Below are 9,030 nucleotides of genomic sequence, written 5' to 3'. Positions count from 1 at the left end.
CACACACATTAATGCCAAAATGTCCGGTTTGTCGAGTATCCTCATCTTAAATGAGTTAAAGTCTAAAATTGACCGTAAAGAGTTGTAAGAGAATGAGACGTGAGTGAGATCTGCGTCATGTGCAGCAGGGTTAGATCTTAAAGTGACAGCAGCCAATAATTCTGTCTGTCATTAAAGTTAATCAAAAGGGGCTTTCGCACAGGAGGAACCTTTTCATAGTTCCTATAGAACTATTGGCGGAAGTACCCGGATTTTGGCATGTTCGCACCGCAGGAACTAGGAAAGATTTTAGTTCTAGGAACTCCTTTTATGGCGCTTTTCCATTACCAGTACCAGCTCGACTCGACTCGACTCGCCTTGGCTCGCCTCGACTCGGCTCGCTTTTCGCTCCGTTTTCCATTGCAGAAAGTACCGCCACAAATAGTACCCGGTCGTCATAGCGACGCATTTCGTTCCTCGTTGCCCCATCAAGCTCTCGCTGGATCCTCTCTTTGGCAACCAAACAAAGGAATGTCTGCACCTCCTCGTTTGACCACGGCGTATTCGTCCGAGTTGCCATAATAATAGTAGTAAGTTTAGTAACTATTTCTGGCCAAACTATTTAAAAATGGCGGGGTTATTCTGGATACTCCATCTGGCGCGTGCAATGATGACGCAGATTCTCTGTGACCAATCAGCAGTCGGCATTGTTTTCACGTCACATTTTAGTATCGGCTTAGCTCGCCTCAGCTCGCTTAGAACCTCGCCGGAGGTGGTACGAAAAAAAGTACCCGAAAGCAGGTACAGGTACAACTTTTAGACAGTGGAAAACCAAACAAAGGCGAGTCGAGTCGAGCCGAGCCGAGCCGAGGCGAGCTGGTACTGTGTAGTGGAAAAGCGCCATTAGAGGAACTAATTTAGCTCCTAATTCAGAGTAGGGTCTAAACCAGCACTATAGGAACTATCCGTGTCCTTAGTGTACGCTGATTGGCTGAATGCACACGAAACACCAGCACCAGCCATTTTTAAAAAAGCTGTGTAAACATACAGATTATATATTTACTCCAGAAACTAACTCTACGAACATGGAAAAAGTGATAGATGGGCCTCTTAACCTTTATGCCAGGGGTCGGCAAGTAAGTTTGGCATCAGGCCAAAAAATGTTTTCGCTAGATGGCCAGCTAGAACATAGTCAAAGGATAATTTAAGAAATGAATTGATGAAAAATGCAACTAGAATTGCCTGTGACCGACTGTTACAGTGTCTTTTGTAACTGGTAGTGAGCTGTTACTCTGTGTTAAATCCTGTAGTAGGACAGTCATTAACAAAAAGACACATTTGTGTGGCGGTGTCTGGGTTTTACAATGGATAAGTTAATAAAGCAGTAGTGACAAACCTGGAAAGTATCTTCATTCACCAACTTGCAACACAGACTGCCTTGCTAAAACACACATATGTGGGAGATGCGGAATGGATAAAAATAAGAGGACTTGAATAAGCCCATTAATGGCATGTTTGAGTCATGCTCTTAACGAACTGTTTTATTTCCTCTTTCCATATGTGAATAATAAATGTGTATCATTTTAATGTGCTTGTTACACAATGGAACCTAACTTATTGAGATAATTATTTGCCGTAGCCTGAAGAAGAATGGAAAGACAACTATGCGTTCATCCTACCTAGTTTTGTGAATGCAAAGCCGGTGTGTCTTATCTGCAACGAAGTTGTCGCTGTTTGCAAAGAATAAAATATTAGACATTTCATGACATCTATTTAAAAGGTGTGTCTAACGACCCACAGACTCTTTTGAATGTCTTTCAGATTTTTTCAGATTAAAAGCTATCACTTCATCTCAAAATAAAACATTGCTGCAAAAACGTTCTTGTACATTTATTTTGAAGGCAAAATCACTAAAGACGAAGTGATTGTGTGAGTAACTGTTGCTGTCATGACAGATCTATTTAAGCTATCAAAATAATCTGGCCAAGCCAAGTATGATTATGTGTTTCTGCTCAGCTAGCCACACTGGACATCAACCACACAGAATACGTTATACCTTTTCATTTACTGTCTACTTTCAATGTATAACTGTTCTATCTAATAACGTATTAGACAGGACTGTTCGACAGATCGTAAACTATTGAGCGCGAGCACTGTGTGCTCAGGCTCTGGCTGGCGTTCTCAGCGCCTTCAAAATAAAAGTCAGGTCCCACATTATATTAAGTGGTTTTAAGTACTATGTACTTGCATCTAAAAATAAGTACAATGTACTTATTGTATTCATGTTGTATTGTAAAACACATTGCTGCTATTGAGGTGTGACACGGGTAAGGTTAGGGTATGAGTAGGTTTAAGGGTGGGTTAAGGTGTAAAGGAAGGGTTAACAGTGTAATTACAAATGTAATTACATAAATTAATTACAGCTATATGTGACGTGATGCGGTTGAATTAAAGATGAGGCAGGATCCAACTGCAGCACACGCTTTAATTAACAAACTTTACAACAGGCAAGACTAGATACAGGACTCGGGAACAGGAACAACCAACATGACGTTAAACATTAGACAAGAACTCACAAGGACAAGGCTGAAACACAGGGCTTAAATAATCAGGGACACACGAGCTAGATAGGATAACAAGGGGGCGTGGTAAATGGGAAACACCTGGAACTACTAATGACAAGACAGGGAACCACTAAACATGACAGGACACAGAACCACATTGTAACACTATAATTACATGCAGGTATTTTAAAAATATAAGTACAATGTAAAAATATGTATGTACACAATAATTCCATTGTATTAAATTATTAATTTCAATGTTAGTACATAATGGTTAAAGCCACTTAATATAAAGTGGGACCAAAAATCACAACAACAAGCTCAGCATATGTCACTTCAGAATTCCTACTGGTGGTGTAAATGCAACTGGTGGCTATAGTTCCTAGAACTAAGTTCCTAAAACTTCCCAGTGCGAAAGCCCCTAAAGAACAAAGGGAACAGAGAAAATTACTCGCTGCTCTTGACTAAAGAACTTTTGTAGCTTTAATAAGGATTGATCTAATAATTTATGCAGTGCAGACTGTTTGATAACTTATTCAATTTCTGTAGCCTAAGCCTATATTGTTCTGTGTATGTTAGACGGGTAGGAAGGGCATGGGTAAATATGACATTTATAGGTTTATGAGAATTGTGTCAAGTTCACTTAAATTAAAAGTTGTTACTTTTTTTAAGCCTAATAAATGTAAAAAAAAAAAAAAAAAAAATAAAGTATAGCTTTCAATTACACTGTAATGTTGAATATATGAATATGAATGTATATATATATATGACTTATCATTGTGTTCTTTGTGTTCCCTCCAAGCTACATCGACAGACATCTATGCTGACTACTATAACTTTAAAGAAAAAGAGATTCCTGGAACCCCATGCAACAATTGCAACACTGGTAATACTTTGACAAAGGAAAATCCTATTCAAATAATGTTCCTTTTTTGATTGCCAAATATATATATATACACTATATGGCCAAAAGTTTGGGGACGTCTGCCTTTACATGCACATGAACTTTAATGACATTCAATTCCTGATTTGTAGGGTTTAATATGGAGTTGGCCCACCCTTTGCAACTATAACAGCTTCAATTCTTCTGGGAAGGCTTTCCTCAAGGTTTAGGAGAGTGTTTATGGGCATTTTTGATCATTCTTCTAGAAGCACATTTGTTAGGTCAGGCACTGATGTTGGACGAGAAGGCCTGGCTCACAGTCTCCGCTCTAATTCATCCCAAAGGTGTTCTATCGGGTTGAGGTCAGGAGTATGTGCAGGCCAGTCAAGTTCCTACACATCAAAGTCACTCATCCATGCAGTCAGGCAAGTACCATTCTCCTGGAAACCGCCAAACCCAGACTGGTCCATCAGATTGCCAGACAGAGAAGCGTGATTCGTCGCTCCAGAGAACACGACTCCACTGCTCTAGAGTTCAGTGGCGGCGTGCTTTACACCACTGCATCAACGCTTTACATTGCACTTGGTGATGTGAGGCTTGGATGCACCTCGGACATGGAAACCCATTCCATGAAGCTCTACGCACTGTTCCTGAGGTAATCTGAAGGCCACATGAAGTTTGGAGCTAGTGACTGCAGAAAGTTGGCGACTTCTGCGCACTGTGCGCCTCAGCATGCGCTGACCCCGCTCTGTGATTTTACGCGGTCTACCACTTCGTGGCTGAGTTGCTGTTGTTACCAAATGCTTCCACTTTGTTATAATACCACTAACAGTTGACCGTGGAATTAGGGTTGTGCGATATCACGGTTTTTGATCGTGGACGATTAAAATGCCTCCACGATCTGCTTTTGAAGAAATATCGTAGTATCGATAGTTCTAGTGCATTCTATCAGTTGCAGTTCTGGCGCCTCCATCTCAACATACTCACGCGACGTACATTCACACATCACATGTTAACGCAGCGGTAGAGTTACACTCACAGGACGGGACTGCAGTTCATAAAAGTTTATTATTTGCCTGTGCATTAAAGGTTTGCCGGATAAACATTTCATTTGCATGCTGTTGCGTGGTTCTAACTAACAAGCGCTTTTCTGAGCGGTTACACACTAAAACGTTAAACAGTGCCTGGTTACTGGACTAAGTTATCTTTCAAGTCTTATTGCGCTAATACTACTGTCAAATACACACAAGATTTACATAAACACAGTTGGTTAACTAATGTCTAAAGTGAAAGCACACTTTTGAGAGAAAATAGAGTGCGTGTCATATGCTTTTGATGCGCCGGTCTTAAAGTGACAGTAGCCCACGGCCGCTTGTCCTTAAAGGGATAGTTCACCGTCATTATTTACTCACTCTAATGTTGTTCCAAACCAGTATTAATTTCTTTCTTGTGCTGAACAAAAAAAAAAGAATATATTTTGAAGAATATGGCTATCCAAACAGTTGCTGGTCCCCATTGACTTCCATAGGAAAAAATATACCGTAGAAGTCACTGAGGACCAGCAACTGTTTGGTGACCCACATTCTTCAAAATAACTTTTATTTCCAGAACAGAAGAAAGAAACTTATTCAGAGTAAAAACTACTTGAGAAAGTAAATTATGACAATTTTTATTTTGGGGGGAACTAATCCTTTAATGTTAATAAAACAAAACACAAAGAGAAAATCACTCACTGCTCTTGACTGAGAACTTTAAAAGTAGCTTTAATAAGAATTAATGTGTAATTTATACAGTGATGTCTATGTAGTGTTTTATTTTTATATTTGTTCATTTCATTTCTTTCTTGAATGCTACTGTTAAACACACCTACTGCTTAAAAAATAAAGAACTGTTTATTTCATTTGTATATTATGTTGTGTAGCCTATTTTTTTATTTGCGCCACTTTGGCCTAATTGTCTGCCATTCTTTTTTTATTTCATATTTTGTTACCTTGTAAGGCTTTGTTTTTAAAATAAGGAAATTAGTGCTCAGTCACTTGCAAAATAGTAAAACCAACATGAAAGAGGATCGTGATAAAATCGTGAATCGTGATTTTCCTGAAAAAAATCGTGATATGATATTTTGCCATATCGCCCACCCCTACGTGGAATACTTAGTAGTGAGGAAATTTCACGACTGGACTTATTGCACAGGTGGCAACCTATCACAGTACCACGCTTGAATTCTCTGAGCTCCTGAGAGCAACCCATTCTTTCACAAATGTTTGTAGAAGCATTCTGCATGCCTAGGTGTTTGATTTTATACAACTGCGAACATGGAAGTGATTGGAACACCTGAATTCAATGACTTGGAGGGTTGTCCCCAATACTTTTGGCAATATAGTGTATATATTATATTATATTATATGACTTATCATTGTGTTCTTTGTGTCCCCTCCAAGCTGAAGTGACAGAGAGCTATGCTGACTACTACGATAACCAAGTGGAGACTCCTGGAACCCCATGCAACAATGGCAACGCGAATGCCTTCAGTGAGGTTTTCCTTCCCACCCTGTACAGCATAGTTTTCATTGTTGGCTTCATCGGAAACGGCCTGGTAGTGTGGGTGCTGATCAGATACCGTCAAAAAACCAATATGACATACGTGTGCCTCTTCAACCTAGCCCTGTCTGACCTGCTCTTTCTTGTGTCGCTCCCTTTTCTGGCTCACGGCGCCAAAGATGAGTGGATTTTCGGCAAATTCATGTGTCATACCATAACAGGTTTCTTCATGATCGGCCTCTATGGCAGCATCTTCTTCATGGTCCTAATGACATTGGATCGCTATGTCGTCATCGTCCATGCCCACAGTCTCTTTTCCAGAAGTCCGTCTGCAAAAATGCATTTGATTCTGGCCTCATTTGTATGGATGCTCAGTCTGTTTGCATCCCTCCCTAATATTATTTTTGCCAAAGAGAAAAATGATCCAGGCATCAAAGCATCCTGTGGAACCGATTTTCCTGAAGGTACAGCCTGGATGTCATTTACTTACCTTCAGATGAACCTCCTGAGCTTGATTATCCCCGTGATTATTATGAGCTTTTGCTATTCCCGGATCATCCCCACTCTGCTCAGCATAAAATCACAAAAAAGACACAAAGTCATCAGACTCATCCTGGCTGTGGTGGCAGTTTATTTCCTCTTCTGGACTCCATACAACATTGTCACGTTTCTCATGTTCCTGCAGAGGAAAGGCTACATGATTTCTTGCGACTGGCATACTAATTTGAGCCTTGCCATGCAGTGGGTGGAAACTATCGCCTTAAGCCACTGTTGCCTCAACCCTATTATCTACGCCTTTGCTGGACAGAAGTTCAGAAGAGCAGTCCTTAAAGTCCTAAAAGATCAGTTTCCATTTTGCTTCAGCCATTGCACAAATGTCTCTTAACAGTTATCTGAACGCAGAAGCTCAGTCTTCTCCAGATCTTCTGAGTATTCCTCGACACAAATTGCATAGAGCAAACTTGTTCCTCCAGAGAGTTGTTTTAGCTTAGAGCTTAGAGTACTGTAGCTTATATTTTTACCATCCCCAAGTTCCCCTTTTTATTGAATGTATATCAAGTTTATCTTGAAAGTTGTCTTTGTTCTGTTTTTTTACACTTTTGTTTGACAATAATGATGTATGTTAAGCTTCACAAGGACACCGACACACTGTAAAGCGTTCTTTGTTTAAATTAGCTCAAAGTTACAGTTGTTAATATGTGTCAGGAGTTATGAATATGAGAAGTCGATATTTTTGTTTAAAATATGAGCGCCAGCTGCTCCTATTCAGAAAAAAAATTGTACGGTTGTCATGAAAATGCTTGACAAAACAACGTGCCTCAGGGCTTTTAGTTCAAAAGCATGCACATTTGGAGAAATATTGATAGATTCATACTAATATGTTAATGTCAAATTTCTATACAGAGGAGTAATATTTATTAAATTTTTACCCAAAATGCACCGACGTAATCATTATGAGCTCTGGATAATCTGAAGTACTGTGTTTTAAATTCATACTGACTGCCTGAGGCACATTTATGCACATTTATGGTGCGTTCAAGTCCACCTGGGAAGTTCTTACTTACGAGGTGGGAAGTCGTGTTTACGATGGTAGGTGTGTTCAAGTCACTTTAGTCGGAGTAAGATGGCGCTGTACTTTCTCTTAATTAATTACACAAAAATACAGCAAGGTTCTTAAACTCTAGTTCTAGAAAATGAAGAACAAAGAAATGTGCATCATGTGTACTTTGTTTTTTTTAATGTTTTTAATTAATTTATGAAGCCACTGCAATCTTTATCGTTACATATTAAATTGTTATATTATAATGCCATCATATTCTGTGCTGGCAATTAGCTTACTTTGCTGTAAATAGAAAAGCCTGAGAATGTCACTGCTAAATACCCATAAGTATTGTGGTATTCCGCCATGTTCCTCACAGACACGTCCCCAACTCGAAAATATCAGGGCTTAAAGAAAATCCCAATTCCCACATGTATTTACGACATTCCAGGAACTCCATGACATAAACAAAGCTTCCAGAGATCGCTATAACATTCAGATAGACACTTTTGAAATATGGTGTATCTATGTTCTTCATGCCATGTTGGGTATTTTCATATTAGATTATATTTATAATGCATTGCTAATTGACATAGTCTTTATCATTGTGCAGAATACCATAAAAGAATATATTTTCTGTCTGTTTTTTTTTTTATACGTTTTTTATACATCAGATCACAGAAGTTTATTTTAAAAACTCGCTCGCATTGTAAAGTTAGTTTTGAGCAAACACATGGTTTTAACAAATTGTTGTGTATTGATGATGTGCTAAGCTAACATGCTAGCTAGCCCTAAGATGCACCTGCCACCTTTTTTTATGAATAATTTTGAATAGAAAAACTCTCTTTTTTTTCAATAAGGGAATTTGATACAATTTCAAAGAAGGTGAAGTGAGAAGTTTGATAAAAGAAATTAGGGATTCAAATAATATAAATATAATGTGAATATAAAGTTGTCAGTAATTATGATGAAGACAAAAGAAACTAATAATTAGAGCCATAACCAGGCCGGAGAGGTGTGAAGACTGAGACTGAATGGGTCAATTTGCACCACAAAACAATATAGACAATTGACTGAATGGATGCTTAGAAAATGACAATAAACATCATTTAGCATTTGAGTCTTCTCTAAATATAGTCATATGACACGATCTTCAAAAACATTTAATTCAATTCAGAGTTTTAGGGTAGTTTGGTTCATTTGGTCCAGACCAAGGGCGAAAAATGTTACTTTTTTTTCAGGTTCCTTTTCACACCACAATGATTGCTCTGGTCCGAATCAGTTGATGAGTTGATGAAATGAACCAAAATGTTGTCACGTGACAACATCCACATCACTCGTTGGCCAGATGTGTCTTGAACGTTTTTACATAACTGCACTTCAATTGGTCAGAATTAACGTGCGGGAAAATTTCACAGATCTATGAAACTCCCTTTCCCTGAGCTGTTTGCTAAACAAAGCGAAGATTTCGCTGTTCTTGTGAGTTTTTGAAAGTTGGGACCTAATATGGTCATCAGACCAAA

The 9,030-nt window shown here is 38.8% G+C and overlaps 1 pseudogene; it reads left to right on the top strand.

The window, feature by feature from the left end:
* The first annotated feature begins 5,741 nt into the window (after window positions 1-5,741).
* On the top strand, window positions 5,742-6,922 carry LOC130090993 (C-C chemokine receptor type 5-like; annotated as a pseudogene).
* Window positions 6,923-9,030: the final 2,108 nt, after the last annotated feature.

This window comes from Rhinichthys klamathensis, unplaced genomic scaffold, assembly GCF_029890125.1.
Source record: "Rhinichthys klamathensis goyatoka isolate OS25496 unplaced genomic scaffold, OSU_Roscu_1.1 h1tg000006l_1, whole genome shotgun sequence".
Lineage (NCBI taxonomy): Eukaryota > Metazoa > Chordata > Actinopteri > Cypriniformes > Leuciscidae > Rhinichthys > Rhinichthys klamathensis.
The sequence above is the reverse complement of the archived record's forward strand: the minus strand, read 5'-3'. Positions and strand labels throughout refer to the sequence as shown.